The sequence below is a fragment of the Uloborus diversus genome, chromosome 2, assembly GCF_026930045.1.
Source record: "Uloborus diversus isolate 005 chromosome 2, Udiv.v.3.1, whole genome shotgun sequence".
Taxonomy (NCBI): Eukaryota; Metazoa; Arthropoda; class Arachnida; order Araneae; family Uloboridae; genus Uloborus; species Uloborus diversus.
In genome coordinates, this window is record NC_072732.1 from 143,586,831 (window position 1) to 143,603,642 (window position 16,812).

General features: G+C 31.1%; 1 protein-coding gene across 1 annotated transcript in view; it reads right to left on the reverse strand.

Moving 5' to 3' along the window:
* Window positions 1-15,593, reverse strand: part of LOC129217382 (delta-sarcoglycan-like) — a 91,501-nt gene extending 75,908 nt beyond the window's left edge. Inside the window, exon 1 of the mRNA XM_054851674.1 lies at window positions 15,468-15,593. The gene's annotated coding sequence lies outside the window, so the exon portion shown is untranslated. The remainder of the gene's footprint in view (window positions 1-15,467) is intronic.
* Window positions 15,594-16,812: the final 1,219 nt, after the last annotated feature.

A 16,812-nucleotide genomic window follows, 5' to 3' on the forward strand; every position in this document is an offset into this window, starting at 1 on the left:
TTCACTATTATTAAGTTAAACCTTTTTTTTTTTGTACAGAAATAATTTCTAAAAAGTTGAAATCTAGACTGAATGTTTTCTCGACATTTCGTTGTATGTGATGCGATACCGTAAAACGGGGGAACATTGCTCCTCAAGGGATAACATTGCTGAAAAAAATGACAAAGTATTTTTACTCGAACTGTCAACTCGCTCGCCTGTTTACTTTTATCTTCTACCTAGTTGAAAGATATTCTGCATTGTCAACCACTTCGTCACAGAAAAACTTGAAAATCAGTAAAAAAAATTTTACACGTTTTGGAGCAATATTATCCCTAGAGGAGCAATGTTCCCCCGTTTTACGGTACTAATTAAAAATAAAACATGCCATTCATAGTATAATTCTTTTATTATATTTTAGAACCTATTCATTCTTTGTAAAACAAATTAAAAACAGCTAGTCCTAATAGGTTTTTTGCCTTCCAGACGCAAATGAAATGATCCGTGCCAAACCACTTGACAGCGCGATTTTTGATACAAAATATCGGCTTGGAAAATATTACGTAAGAATAGGTTTCACACCCCTCCCCCCAAAGTAAGGGTATGTAGAGATTTTTCCACCACCCCCTTCCCCTTTGGACCTTTTTACGTAATTAATAAATGTCCCCTAGTTGCCAGTTCGGACATAAAAAATTAAATATGTAATTAACACCAAGCACTGCAATTGCCCATTGTTTCTGTACCCGGGAAAAAAGACAACAAGTCAAAAAAAAAGCCATGATGTAATTTTAAGGTTTTTCTTTCATTATTGAGCTATTGTACTATAAATAAACTGTTAAAAAATTGAATTAGCAGATTTAAGTAACATTAAAATAATTGAAAAATGTACAAGATGTAAAAAAATGGATATCTCAAACACTGAATACAATTTTCGGCGGCTGAAATTTACCACCACGAGATTGATATTGATAAGTTTCCAAAAATAAACTAAGTGAATTGTTCATTGCGAGTTAAATTGAAGTCTCAATAAATCAATTCCCTCCATGCACTAAACTTTAAGGGAAAAAAGGTAACTAAAAATAGTTAATTGGATATTTTTACTTCCTTTTACAAAAAAGAAAGTACTGTATTCGCGAAAAAATTTCACTAAAAAATCGGCCTTAATTTCCATTTTGCTTGATATACCCCCGAATGAATATTGAGTTTTTTTTTTCTACCCGACCACACGTGGAAATATGCCTAGGAACGTACAAACACGCGAAATATCTATTTTGAGGATCCCCGTGTTAATTACAATGAGTTTTCTCGTGACGTCTGTATGTACATATGTATGTGCGTATGTATCTCGCATAACTCAAAAACGGTATGTCCAAGACAAGTGAAATTTGGTACGTAGACTCCAAGTGGGGTCTAGTTGTGCACCTTCCCTTTTGGTTGCATTCGGATATTTCTAAGGGGGTCTTTTACACCTTTTTTGGGGGAAATCATTTTTAATTTCAATACTAACTCAAGTGGTGTTATAATTTGTCAAACACTGGGCGATATATCGCCAAGCTTTTGGCCGCCAAGTCTTGTCGCCAACTTGATGAAAAATTTCGTGATTTCATTTTTTTTTCTTTTAATTTTTAAGTATGGTTTTAATTCTGCCAATGTGTTGGTGATATTTAAAGAGTTAACCACTGAATCACATTAAAATTCCCAATAATGGGGAAATAAATCTGTGTAAAACGTTTTTTTGCTTCGGTTCGCAAGAAACTAGGGGTGAAAATATTTAGTGTTTCCTTACTTACTCCAAGGCGCTATTATCATTATATTGGTGTAAAAGGAAGTCATGTGATACACACATCAGCTCGTTTAAAATAAATTTCATTACTGGATAGTCATTTTTGAGTCAGTATTTTTTTTTTTTCAAAATCAAAATCTTTTTTATCCTCTTAAGAGTATAAACATTTGAGTAAGAGGCAGTGTTTAAATTTCGATTTTGAAAAAAAAAAATGATTTTGTGCATTTTTCCTCCCAGGTAAAGATTTGCAATGGTACATTAAATTACTCTTCTTTTTTTACGGTAACAATAACCGTTTTTTCGCCAACTTTCTTCCTCGTGTGACAACCCTTGAAGTCAATATTAGAGTGCTTAGCGGTAAAAGCACAAAACGCCTCTGCGAGTTCATTTAGTGTGTGTGAATAGACAAGTAATCTTCTCATTTTCATTACTCACCCCAGCATTAGTATTCGCTACAAATCGCAATAAAGAAGACAATGGATGAGAACTGCATTAGCCGCAATTTTCTGAATCGTCTCTCTTAATCACTTCTTTTTCAGCGAACTTAGTTCCACTTCTTGAATTGTTTTTCATCAAACTTTTTATCACTTTCGCTCTTTTTTTTTCTGACGAAATTGATTCGTCATGAGTTTAAAAGACTTATTTTTAATTCGTTACACTATTAAATGAATTTTTGAGTAAAAAGTGGTAAACTCAAGTATGATTTAAGTTTTACAATGGATACTTTTGCAAGTTTTAAAGCAATGGGTGGTGAAATTGGGATTTCAACTTTTATCTGAGACATGTTTAATGCATCGTATATTTGTTAGTATTAAAACTAACCAGTTTTGAGACGTCTTAAAATTTCATTTGTTATGAATAGTTTCTTGATGGAAAAACTAAAACTATTTTTTTTAATTTTATTTAAATTTAGAATTGAATCAAAAGATTTCTCTATATATGTGAAGTTATTTTAATTTGCGGTAAGAAAGTTGATTTCGTTACCATTTTAAAGGGTGTTTTTTAATGAAATCACGCTTTGCTCAATTTTATTTACTGCTCCCTCTCCGTTTTTACTAAGTACATTTTTCTTCATCTCACCCCCCCCCCCTCGACACATGTCCTACTACGTTACCTAAAGGTAGTTATTAAAATTGATGGTTGAAATCTTACTTCAACCGTCACATTTCCTTTTACCCCTTTTTTCCGATTGTCAAATTAGTACAAATTCACAAACCCCTTCACCCCAAAGGGTGGCATCCTTAGTGGACTATCCCTTTTCTAAGAGGATTTATACATTTTAAGAGGATTTGTTAGCTTCCCTCTCTCACTACCATAGTATGTACAACACGCTGCTCACGCCCTGAGGATGGTCGTTTTGGATGACAACAAAAGTAGGGGAATGTGTAGAACAAAGTGAAATGGCTAAGATGACTGAGCTTTTTCAAAATGAACAAAGCGGAAATTCGTTTTGAAAATTACAGTACCTTAGGAAAGAACATTGTGTTTATAATAAAACTTGCGTTGAAACAGTATTTTTTATTTTTGGCAGTAAATTTTGGACTATAGGTTTTGGAAATAGTGGAAAATTTTCACTTTTTTTCGTAGGGCAAAGTGAAAAAATATATACATATATATTTTTGTAATGAAATATTTTCTATTCCATTATAAAACATATTTTTGATCAAAAGAATCTGTAAAAAAAAAAAAGGTTGAATGAGTAAATGAAAAGATAATGAAACAATAAAAGAATAATTAAATGAATAAATCAATTAATGTATGAAGAAAAATAAATTAGCTAGTAAAAGAATGAATGAATAAGAAAATAAGTGTATGAATGAATAAATAAGTGAATTACTAAGTGAAGGAATGTAAATGAATTAATAAATGAAAACATGAGTGATTTAAATTAAATGATTGAGTGAGTAAATGAAACAAACTATTTCACTTTGCCCTGTATGTACTTTACTAACTGTACAATTTATTTAAAACACGGATAAGCTTACTATTAACCAAATTAATACTACATTGAATATTAGGATGTTACAATTAATATTTAAAATGTTACTAACAAGAACTTGATCATTTTATAGTAACAGAAATAATTTTTTACTTACAGCAAAAGATTACAATATGAGTATCGATTTTTACTTTCTTCTATATCTAATATATAGAAGAAAGTATTGGACTCGTGTAAATTTTCGAATTTCAAATTCTGGCCGATTCGAACGTTTTGAGGTGTGCTGACTCCATTTCGACTTTTTTGGAAAATGTGTGTGTGTGACCGGTTTTTTGTGGCCGCTCTACTGCACAAAAACTACCGCATGAAATCGGACGAAATTTGATATACAAATGTGCCCCTATGTGAACTTGTGCCCATTAATTTTTGGCACGAATTCCCCAAGGGGGGTGGAGCAATGGGACGTTTCTTGAGTTATGCGTGCTTGCTATTCCCCAAAAAGTAACAGGCGGAATCAGACAAAATTTGATCCATATGTTGCTCCTAAACTGTACAAGTGGTGATTCAATTTTGATGTAAATAGCTCAAACGGGGGTTGAGTTATAGTACGTTTTTTTTTGTTTTCAATTGTGATTGCTATATCTCAAGAAATAATAAACGGAATCAAACAAAAATGTATCTACAAGTAGCCTATAGAAGTTACAAGAAATGATTTTATTTCCACGTCAATAGCTATTAAAGGGGGGTGGTACACTCGAACGTTCTCTGTTTTCATTGCGAGTGCTATATCTCATGAAGTAATGCTTCGTTCTGGACGAAATTTGGAATGAATGTGAACCTATTTGTAAACAGGCGTTGGTTCAATTTCGGCACCAATCGCTCCAAGGAGGTCTGATTTTTTTTTTATAGATATAAAAATAGTTTTATTAATGCAACAATATGAAAGATAAATCGTAATAAACTGTTGTCTGCGTATTTCGTGTGATTTTAATTGTAGGGAAATGATTTTTGGAAATACCATCTCACTGATTTCAAATGTTTAACTGTTGCCATCTTATGTTTGTTAAAAAATAAAATATTTGTAATTAATTTATGCAAGGCTTTCAAAATAACTTTCAATTTTCGCTGTTTGCTTTAAGAATTGCGATAATTCGGAAAATTGGACGGTCGTCAAGTTTTATGTGCGTAATTTTATTTTTGCTGGGAATATTGCTTTCTCGTCAAGCATGGGGATGGATCAGAATTCATAAGAAAGCTATAAGAAGAAAGTTTCGTGATGGCCACAATTTTGCACCATGTTCCCCTGCTAAGAAAGTTAGTATTCAGCGTATTTAAAATATAAATTGTTTTTAATATTTCTTGTTGTAAATTCTTTTCAAAGACAGCATTAGAAAATTTATATTTACATCACTTTATATTATTTAATAAAAGATTTGTTTAAAAAAGAGATACAAGTATTTTGAATTTATTAACGTCATTGAAAAACGTATTTTAAATTATTTAAAGAGATTTCAGAGGTTAATAGGCTGGGAAAATAGCAAGAAACTTAATACAGGAATAGGAAATGTATATATATATATATATTTTTTTTTTTGGTTTGATTTAAGGGCACAGAAGGTGTGTTAAATATGTCTTAAAAATAGTGAGCGTCATAATAATTGAGAATTTTTCCCCTCGTGTTGAATTGTCAGCTAAATGTTTCTTTTCTAAAATATTTATTGGCTGCATTTCAAAATTTAAAAATTAAAAGTTAAGAAATAACATTATAAAGTTAAATTTCGCAGACATCTGGGACTTTTAATTCTAGCACAGTATTTTAACTCATTTTTAAAATCTATTACATCACTTTGCTTTATGTATAAATGTTACGCTCGCATAAATTTACACTACTGGTAAAAATAATATAAAATTCTCCAAAACAATCTGATTAAAAGGAAACAAAAACTCGTCTACTTTACTTTCTTTTCTTGTTGAAGTGTATTTTTCTTCTTTTGAAATAAGGAAAAGAGGACTCCAAGAACAAAAAAGAAATACTTCTAGAAAACTGTCGACATCAGGTTTAAATAAGATGAATAGCTGAGATGAATGATTCAGGGGAAATGTTTGCTCTTTTATAAATGGCAAAAACACATGTTTACTGCTTTTGCTCTTGTTGATTTATTTCTCAGTAGTAATTTTTCTTTGCACATCTTAGAAGAGCAATTACACAACGGTTTATTACTGTTTAATAAGGATACTTTTATGTGTCGTACATTAAAAGTATTGTACCCCTCCCCTTTTTCATTTCATTAATTCAGTAAGTTTTTTCAAAGCTGTTAAATGATGAATTTAATTATATACGTTCAAATTTAAAAGGAAGAGAAAGTTCTAAATTAAAATTAAAGTAAAGTAATTGCATTAGGAATCTAAATTTTTATCAAGATTTCAATACATAATTGTTTTTATTTTCTTTATAATTTTTCTGCAAAATTTTTATTTTTAGGACGAAATAGATGTAAATTGGCAACATAATAAATTTGTAACTTTTAAAAAGTAGCATTTTCCTAATTAGAAATGTTCTACCATTGTATAACAATCCATACTCGCCATAATTTTTGCTACACATTACTCATACACGCAACCTATTTGTTCAGCAAAAGCACATATTATTTCACCTTATTCTCTTGATTTAAATTATTTTTTAATTAAACAAGTCGATAACAAGCTGTCCATCCTTTTTTGTATATTTTCTAATTTGCTTTTCAATGTATAGGTAGATGAAAATGGGATAAAAATACTTTACAAAACAATTATAACAAAAAGTTTCTCAAAACAAATTTGCCGGTTTGAATAAGTATGTAATAGTAGTGAAATAAAATGAAAACTAATTCCAAACAGCACTTTACAAAGAAGCCTATGTTTAATACATGGTATCAAAAGTTTATTAGGACATTTATTTCCCTCCAAAATATCTTTTGTATTTTTGCTCTTACCTCTTAAAAAGAACAAAAATGCTTAGAAAAAAATTATATGCTCCAAATATGTGTGTTGTCAGCACTTATGCTGTATTTTTTGAGCTATTCAAATGTTAATTATAAAAAACACTTTTCAAGTCAAAAAATGAAATATAACAATGCATTGAACTGAGTGGGATATTTCTAACAAAGGACTCGATCTACACCTTCAAAAGCTCTTATTGGGAGTAGAGACAGACAAATTGACCGACCGAATTTGAAATTGGATATTTTAGGGTATATCAGTTAACGCGTTAAACACTTATAAAGTCTTTTAAAAGTTTAACCATCCACATAGCTCCAGTTCACAATCCTACGGTTCAGAGTCATGAAAAAGTTTGCTTTTTATAAACTTTGGTGCCTGATTGTAAATTTCGGTACATTCGGTACTCCTTCTTTAACTCCATTGACAATTTCAAATGCTTCATACAAGCGCAAACCAAAAGCCTGGTTATGACATTCAGAACCTGTTATGTCATCCTTTTTTTTGTACTCATAAGTCTGGAACATTCAATAGCTGATCTGAAATAAGATTTCTACTCATTGAAGCTGAGATTACCTTCAAACTGATGACTAAAAATAATTTAACACACCAGCGAGAGTTTAAAAGCAGTGGTGCTGCTCAACTCGTAAAATAAAAGCAAAACATTCCACACTAATAAGTCCATAGCAAGGACGCAATCACCATCTCTGGATAGATTACGAGCAGTCGGTATGGGATTGGACTTCTAGTTTAACCCTGGCTTAAGGATATAACATGCAGCTTCAATGCTTGCAGTTTTTTACCTCGACTTTTGTTGAATTGGAAGAGTATGAACCAGTGGGGACAGAATGAATTCCGCTGGGAACGTAACAGCAATTTGTCAACATTATTTCGTCACAAAACACGAACTGAAACTGAAAATTTAAGGTTGCAGCAAACCAAAAAGAGCTTTACAAACTTCTAATCAGTGCAAAGTACAAAACTGAATAAACCTAACTAAAGGTATAGTCTTTTCCCCAGAATAAACTGAACAGCAATCTGAGACTTGTCCTAACATTTACAAGACAAATATTAATGGAACAGCTAGCCATCATATTTTTGTGCTTTTTAAAATGCGAATACATTAACCTCAAGTAAACTTTTCCACACACACCCCTAATGGAAAAGAAAAAGAAAATTAAGATCACTTTTTCGCAGAAAATATACTAATATCTTACAACAAATTTTTAACCACTCTCATACATTTTAATAGGAACAAAATTGAAATTATAAAATTAAGTATGCAACAACAAGAGCATATATTTTAAAACAAAGAGCAATTAATCAAAATAATTTTGCATACATTCTTGCGATAGGAGACGTAATGTAACATATGTCTTACTGAAACCAGCTAAATAATTAATTTTTTATTAATTGCCAAACATAAGCGGAACATATACTAATTAAAAATTAAGAAATGATTGGCAATCCCTGCAAAAGCTTTAACACTTTTTTTAAAGTCAACCCGCAATTGGTAACCCAAACAGGAAAAAAATGCATTTTTAGAAGAAAAACAAGCATTACTTTATTTGTTTCAACTGCAAAGCTTACCTTCCCGAAAGATATTATGGCTTGAAAATACTTACAGAACTGTGACCTAGACACTATCAATTTAAACACGCCAAAATGATATATTACTTTGGGCTAGCAGTAACTAACATTAATCTATTTGGAAGCATGCAATTTTTTATTTATAAATCATAAAAGAAAAGGAAAGTAATAACAACTGCCAATTCATCTCGCTGAAAACTTTTGGACAAAATAGATAAAGGCGAACATCTTTTTTCCTTTTATTACCACTTCGGAAGATGAATGCTCTTAAACAAGTGTAGGGTGTCAATTACATCGACCAAACGATCTCAAAGGGGTGGGCCAGACGATCACTCATCCTGAGCGGAACCGTTAACATGAAGGGAAGGGCTAGAGCAGTATCTTGTCATGAAACAGAACAATTGCCGTGAAAGATTTTTAGAAATAATCGGGTAATGACATTTTTGTTCTGATTGCAAGTTTCAAAAATACCGATGTGAGGAAAAATATTTCTTAAAAGATGATTAAAAGCGTAAAAACATTGTAAAGATTGAAACACGAGTGTTTTCGCTTGTTTAATCATTTATTTATTTGCCGGTAAAGCTACTTGGCAATATTGTTAATGCAACGGCATTAACAATAACAATATTTACATGATGTCCAGCGAAGGACTCCCTGATTTCAAAATTAAATATCTTGAAAACAAAGGACAATTTGGGAATAAAATAAACGGCATGTTTATTGTGAAAACCATAAAAATAATGTACAGAAACTTGGAAATTAGTAACAAAAGTGCCTGCAGGTGGCGCTGCACGCTGTAATTGCAATAGAAATCCCCTTAAATGGGTCTGAAGGGTTTGCACGATAATTTCTTTTTCTAGCGTAAGTGTAAGTACCTCTGAGGCTTAGTGGCGTTACAGTTCTGCTGAAAAGCTCAACTCCTTCACAGCACTATTTATGAGGGCTTCTATTGCAATTACAGCGTGCAGCGCCACCTTTTGGCAATGTTTGTTACTAATTTCCGCATTTCTCTACATGGTTTTTATGGGTTTCACAATAAACATACCGTTTATTTTATTCCAATATCGTCCTTTATTTTCGAGGTATTTAATTTTGAAATCAGGGAGTCCTTTGTCCAGGGAATACCCTGTAGAAATGATACACATGCTTTGATATGAAGCACTGAGACGCAAAGGGATGTAAGTGTTAAAAATTAGAACTTTGGAGATAACCAGATCAAATAATTAGGGAACCTCTTCTCTAAGTAGCTCTGGATATACCGCAAAAAAAAAAAAAAAAAAAAAAAAAAAAGAAGAAATGCGACAAACCTATTCCAGTTTCTTAGAAAACTTTTACACCTATTTTCTCTCTAGCAAAATGCACTTTTCACAAAAGTTATAAAGTTTATTTTATTTATTTATTCACTTATTTATTTTTTTAGATAATTAAAATTTTTTTGAGGTAAGGCATGTCTTTGATGTGTTTTAAGACTGTTTCATAAATAGTTAATATTGCAATTTTAAGTTGACCCTTAAAACCAACTTCAAAAACAATTGTGTAACCTTACTCCATAAAATTGGAGGCAGCTTAGCAGTGGAGGCAGCTTAGCTGCCTCCACTGCAGCTAAGCTACTCCGTTCTTAAATAAATAAAGAATGGTGAATGCCGTGACAACCGTCTTATAGGGATTTTGCAACTGTTATAAGTCAGAAATAGTTTTTTATTAATCATTTAAAAAGTTCTTTTGTAAATGAAATATGTTAGAATCATAAAAGTATTTTGTTCAGGAGGCGAACTGATACACTAGAAAGAGCAAGATAATTTTCTTTTTTTAATCATATTTTGTTTGCAAAATATCTTTTTAAATGATTAATAAAAAACTATTTCTCTTTATAGCATTTGAAAAATTCCTATAAGTCTGTCACGGCATTCACCAATCTTTATTTATTTAAGAACGAGATTTTCTCGCTAACGACAAATAGTATATCAGGCTCATTTTTTCCCTCTTATCTGAAAGAACACCAACGAAAAGAAAACCTATTTTTATAGGAAAAAATATGTTCTTTCTCATGGTACCAACGAAAGGAAGATGCAAAGTGACAAACTTGAGCTACAGGACATTAAAAACAGGCTATTATCCATGTGAACTTTTTTTAATAGCCACTTTGGATGCCAATGTCTCTTAGAAAATCAATATTTACGCTCTGCAACTATAACCCATTAAAAATATGCATATCGACAATAGAATTACAAAGTTCGAGCATTTGAACCATTTTTGCTCAGAATTTATGACATTCTAAAAACCAGTTTCTCCGCTGTGTTTTGTTAAGACTTTGCATACGTGCTACACAAAAGTTAATGAACTCAAACTCACAAAAATATTAGAACGTGTTGACAACCAAAAGTACTTTAAGCTCCTAAAATTTCAGGCTTCCAGTGTTTTAAAATGTCCCGTAACCTGAGATTGAACATGGCAATTCGTTACGACTGACATAATTTCAAGCTCGTTTTTTTATCCTTATTCGAAAGAACACCATAAAAAAAAAAAAATTTATTTTGAAAGAAAAAATGTGTTCTTTCTAATGGTGTAAACGAAAAGAAGATGCAAGGTGACAAACTTGAGCTATAGCGCTTTGAAAGTAGACTATTTTTCACTTGAACGGTATTGATAACCACTTTGAATCACAATATCTTCTAGAAGAAACATATTTAAGCTCTGTAACTGTAACCCGTTAAAAACAAGCATTTTTACAGTGAAGTCACACAGTACGAGCTTTTGAATTATTTTTGTTCAGATTTTATGACAGCCTAAAATCCAGGAAAAAATTTTCCCATCGCGATTTTTCGTAAGTTCGCGCGCATGCGAGTCTAACAAGCTCAAAGTCACAAAAATACTTGAATATACTAATGGTTAGTCGCCTAAAATTTCAGGCTTCCAGTATAAAATTTCCTGTAAAATTGGTGTAAACTTGGCAATTTGGCACAAAAAGCTGATCCGCCATCTTGGATTACATTTTTCGGAGATCCTACATCCTCAAGATTTGGATCTAGGAAGCTGAAAATTTGCACTGATTAATTTTAAAGGCATCTCTACTCCTCTATAAAATTTCATTTAAATCGGAGATGGTCGAGTGGAGACCCCTGGGTCACTTGACATGAAATGACTATTTAGGAAAATGTAGCGTTACATTGCCCATTATCTCTTCTCTGCGGGGCTGGAGAGGTGCAAAGTTAAAAAACATGAACATTTAGACCAAGTCGGTAGACTCATGGGGGTATTCACCCCTAAAATATTTAAAAAATCACTAAAACCGAACCTTTTTTTTCTAGGAGTTTGCTTTGCAATACTTACACTTATGTTTCGGCATAAAATCGGAAGATAGGACTCACTCCCATGAGCCCCGTGCCCAAAAAATATTCACGATGTAAACATTTTGGGAAAAACATATTGGAAACATCGCATTTTGCAGAGTCAGAATCGCAGATCATTAGTGAAGAAACTTCCCATATTATTCTTCTTGCATTCCCAGACATAATTATGGCTAAGAATGAACTTTGGCATGCTTATAAATTAACATTAATGTATTTATTTATATTTCTGGAGATGCACCGACTCCATTGTTTATTACTCTTTGATATAGTGGAAAACAATGAGAGCAGTTTACCCCCAAAAATATAGATATACATTAATGCAATAGTATAAGAATGCTAAGTTGGTTTTTTAAAATCATTATTATATCAGGGAATGTTAGTTGGGTAATGCAGGAAAGTCATTTACTGAAGATCTACGATGTGACTCTGACTCTGCAAAACGCGAAGCTTCCAAAATTTATTATTATTATTTTTTAACTTTTTAAAACTGTGAAAAATTTTCGAACATGGGGCTCATAGGAGTAAGTCCTATACTCAGATTGTATGCTGAAAAATAAGTGAAAAAAAATTTAAAACAAACTCCTAAAAAAAGATAGGTCTTGATGATTTTTTAAATATTTTAGGGGGGAATACCCCCATGAGTCTCCCAACTTGGCCTAAATGTTCGTGCTTTTAAACTTTACACCTATCTAGCCCCTCAAGAGAGAGATAATTAATGGGTAATATAACGCTACCTTCCCCTCCAAATAAAAATAATGGCTATGAAACTATCAAAAACTAAAAAACATTGGGGGTAACTTTTCGAAAAAGTGGCATTTGTTAGGGGAAAACGGTGGTCATATTTGGATTCATGGGGTCAACTTACAAAAAATCAGCTGGAATTATTTCGGAAGGATTTTAAGAACATTTATTTGTCGCACAGTGTTATCAAAAGTAGACTGGATGAAGTAAATAGATGAAATGCAACTGCGTTCAGACTGTCAAATTTCTTTTCATTAAAGGTTACTTTCTAATGAAAGTTTAAATGTAGGTAATATCATTATGATGTCATTTTTTAAACCAAATATTTCTAGTTTGAATAAGATGTTAATGAACGTTCAGAAAAAAGTTGTACTTTTGCATGTCTTTTGAACCAGATAAACACACATATATATCATCAATTTTCAAAAACTGGGCATACATGTTATTTAGGTCACATTTTAATAGTTATACTCGTATATATAAAATGTCATGATCCACCACAAAGCTCATGCTCTTTAAAGGGTTCAATACATGATTCCTTAGTTTGCATGTACAGCACAATTTTTGTTAGAGAGACTGGAAATAGAGTCAAAATAAAATTTATGCACGATTATGGAGAAGAGTCTTAATTCGTGAAGTCACTTGAAAGCGCTTCAGTGTTTTCGTTAAATAATGAAATTTCAGTTTTCTTACGCCAAAATAAAAGCAGCTTCAACAAAGACACCATTATACGTTTTAAAAACTTAAATTCAACCTCATGTGTAAAAAAAATTATTAATTTGAAGCACATTAATGTATTACTTCAAAATAAATGATGAAGAGTAAAAATTTCTCTTCCTTTGTTATGTTTTAAGTAAATATCTTTATGTCCTTTCTATTTCTACAGTTTTAGTAACGCAACGACTTTAGGGATAAATCCTTTATTTTGACGATAAAACATTTGATTTGTAAGAGAAACGACTTGTTTAATGATAGTTGCAAAATATTTAAAAATTAAAATCCTTAAAAATATACTTTGCATGTACATTTACTTTTTTACATTTTCTTAAATAAAAGAATTATACATGTATATTCTATTTTATTTCGTGAAAAGTTTTCAATAACACTATTTATAAGTCTATTGGTATCAAAAATAAATAAATACAAAACAAAATCTCAATAACCTTAAACATTTTACAACCTTATGCTGCCTCTTTTCGTTTTCTAAGTACTTTTAAAGTACTAACTTTACCAGTTCTATTTCTGATATTTCATGGAGTGAAAAAAACCTATTTATACTCGTAGCTGCAAAATATTTATCCATAAAATAAATTATTCTGCATATAACTAACAACACCTCAATTTTCGGTTAAGTTTGTTTAAAAAAATGGGATGGTTTTAAGATGAAAAAAATACTTTCGTGCAATAACGCAACCATATAATACAGGCGTAGTTCTTTTCAGAAATAAAAGCGTTATGTTACTATTTATTACCCAGAACGTTATCTTTGAAAAATACGATTTATATTTAAAGTTATATTCAGCTGTCTTTATAGCTTTTTTAAGAAAGGAAAGTTGCAATCTTCTCAACTTAACTTTTTCCAAAAAGTAGTAAGCATTTTATACTCAGTGTGATAGTAGTTAAAATTACATACTGAGTCTGAGAGTAAAAATGGTGTAAGTATAATTTACGCCACATTTTAAAAAGTTATCTTTGTCATTGCACACAACTAGAAATAGGTCTTCACGCTGTTGAAATAACACAAATTATTTTAATATGTAAAAATTATAAAAAATAAATACAATGATGTTTAAAGTAATTTTCAATCCATTTTTGGCCGCTGATATTTTTTCCACAGAGAAAAATTAAAAGTATTTAAATGGAATGGAAACAAATTAGTATACTATTGATTTGTTAAATGTTATTATAATATAACTACCTTTTTTTTAATATTCCAGAATTTTTAAATAGGTTCATTCCATTGATTTCTGGATGCCATTTTTGATAAAAAAAGTGAAAAGTCAAGTAACAACAATGGTGACTACAGTAATACCTAATACTCAGGAGACTACAATGACGGCGGGTTTTTTTTTTTTTTCTTCGAAAAACAATCATAACCATGAGCTTCGAGATGCATATTTGATCATAATATAAATAAATAATATAACAGGCTACATTGAAAATCTGGTCATAAAAACATGCATTAACACCTATGTTCGTCAATGTTAATAATTCAGTGACGAAATACGGCGTTTTGTTTTCGAGGAAAAAAAAAACATTCCTTCCCATATCTGAAAATATGCACTGAAGTTTTTAGAAAAAGCTTATAGACAAATCCCTTTTTGGTATTTTGTTATGTTTAAATCGTTTACAATGGGATTAAAAGAGATAAAATAATATTGTGCTTTAGTGAACACAGTCTTACTATGGTCACGACTTTTTTTTTTAATTAGAAATGGTATCCTGACACCCGTGGAATTACGCAACATTGTGACAAAAAAGAAGAGAAAAGAGTTGGAAAAAATCTACTGTTTTATTTAAAAAAAAAAAAGCTTTCTGATAACTTCAGATGTTAAAAAGACTGAGACAGTTATCCATTTTCTTGCGCAAAAAAGAGAAAAAAAAATAGTAGCGGTTATTTTTTTTTCTTTTTGTGACATCATAATTCATTCAATCTCAGTTATTAATTTCTTTTTTATTTTTTTTTTATCGTAGTAATACTTCTTTTCAGAGGATTTTTTTTTTATGCTCTAATCAGAATTTATTCTGAAACTAAGCCAGTATTTTGTTTTATCGCCTACCAAAAATTCTTGTAACAAGCTAGAAATAAGAAATTTTATATTCAATTGAATAAATTATCGCATTTTGATTACAAATTGAGTTGCTATTGAATGGTCATCGGGCCAACACTGTAAGATAGATTTTCTTCCAGCGAAACATAAGAGAAGAGCTTATTATAACACAATTTGAAAATTTTCTCATCGCATTTCTAACTACTGAGCACTCATTTAAAGCATAATTGCATCATTTAAATTTGTACAAAAGTTGACAGTTTTTAGGAGATTTAAAAAATAACAACAAGTTTTCTTCTCAAAACACAGAAATGGAGAAGAATAACTAAATGCCTTACTTGTGATTCTTTCCCACCGGAGTATTATTTGAAGAAGGAGCCACGCGATCACGCCGTTCTATTTTCGCCAGGAATCACGGAAACACCGAGAAGCGTGCATTGAACGCCGGACTGTCCGGGAACACGAATGCAACCACGTCGAACTGCTTGCTGCTCCCGCTCGACTGCAGGCTTCAATTGCAAGCCTGTAGATGGCGTTGTTTTACAGTAAAGTTCATTTTAAGACTCGAAGATCATAACGCACCTTTTCTTCGCTGTAGGTAGCAAATTATCCCCCTCAGTTTCACCTTTGTGTTTTTTTCTCCAAAAATACTTAAATATCTGCACATTATTGACTTTAAAGTTCAGTCGTTTTGATATTTGCAGTTTTTCAAAGTTCATTTTGAAGACAATGATTACATCATTATTCAATACATTTATATTACTTATTTTAGCTTACCATTTTCTTCAGAAACTGTAATAAATTTTCGTAAATTTATTATTTTCTTAGAGCTCTTAAGTATTTTTTAATACAAAATAAAAATAAATATCTTCGCGAACAGTAACATTCTCTCTAACATTTTAAAGCTATGTACTTCAACAAAGTCTTAGAACTGTAAAAAAAAAAAAAAAAAAAAAAAAAAAAAAAAAAAAAAAAAAAACTGAAGGATTTTGTTTATTAAAGAAAAAAAAATGAATATACTCTACAATAAATTGATTTTTTTATTTAATGTAACGTAAAAATTTAGCACGAATAAACTCTTACATCAATACATAGATAGTTAAAATCCTGATGTTTATGAATCGGATTCAGCTGATCATTAAGTGTATTTCAGAATGACACATAATGACTTTAAAATGGCCATATACTCGCGTAAATATATTGAGCACAACTGGCTTCTTTGTTTAAACTTCAAAATTGCAGCTACCTCGTGTTGCAAATTGGAATTATCCGCAAACTTTGGATTGCATTTGGAGACAAATACTGTACCTCTTCTGTTTGACTTATCCTTAAGATTCTTGAAGCAGCCTGAAGAGTAGGTTAGATACTTCATAGAAAAACTCAATCGTCAGTCGACATTTAGTTATATTTCCTCCACTTCACCTCAAACTCGACTTAACTAAGCATTTCATCCTAGTACTGTTTTTTACATTGTTTTATACATTAATTAAACAAATTTTACTCGTGAATATCATCTCCAAATGATCTGTCATTTGATATGTTTATTATGGTAAATTTGATTCATTTCTATCATTTAGAATTTTTAACTGAGGATATCAAGTTGCTCTTAATTTAAACCTCTGTAATTGAGTGTTACTTTTATTATACATTTTAGTGCTACGTTTACATTTAACTATATGGCTT